The following is a 437-nucleotide window of genomic DNA, read 5'->3' as shown; positions in this document are numbered from 1 at the left end:
ATCACCAGAATAAGTTTTGTGTATGTGTTAAGAACTTCTAAGATTTACTCTTAGCAACTTTCAAAAATGTAAATTTTATTTATGTGATAGTCCCAATCAGATATGTTTTTTCTCCCACAACATACTTTTAAGTTTGGTCCCAATGTATGTGTATTCACTTTTAGTGGACTTGTACTGATTATCCTTGGATAACACGGACCTCTGGTATAAAAGCTGTTATTCTCCTGTCCTCTCAGCTGATCGCTGAGCACCCAGAGACAAGGATTTCTTTTCTTTTTATTTAATATATTTTATTGATTTTTTACAGAGAGGGATAGAGAGTTAGAAACATTGATGAGAAAGAAACATCCATTAGCTGCTTCCTGCACACTCCCTACTGGGTATGTCCCCACAACCAAGGTACATGCCCTTGACCGGAATTGAACCCGGGATCCTTG

The sequence above is a fragment of the Myotis daubentonii genome, chromosome 19 (genome assembly GCF_963259705.1).
Source record: "Myotis daubentonii chromosome 19, mMyoDau2.1, whole genome shotgun sequence".
Classification (NCBI taxonomy): Eukaryota; Metazoa; Chordata; class Mammalia; order Chiroptera; family Vespertilionidae; genus Myotis; species Myotis daubentonii.
Note: the sequence above shows the minus strand (reverse complement) of the source record.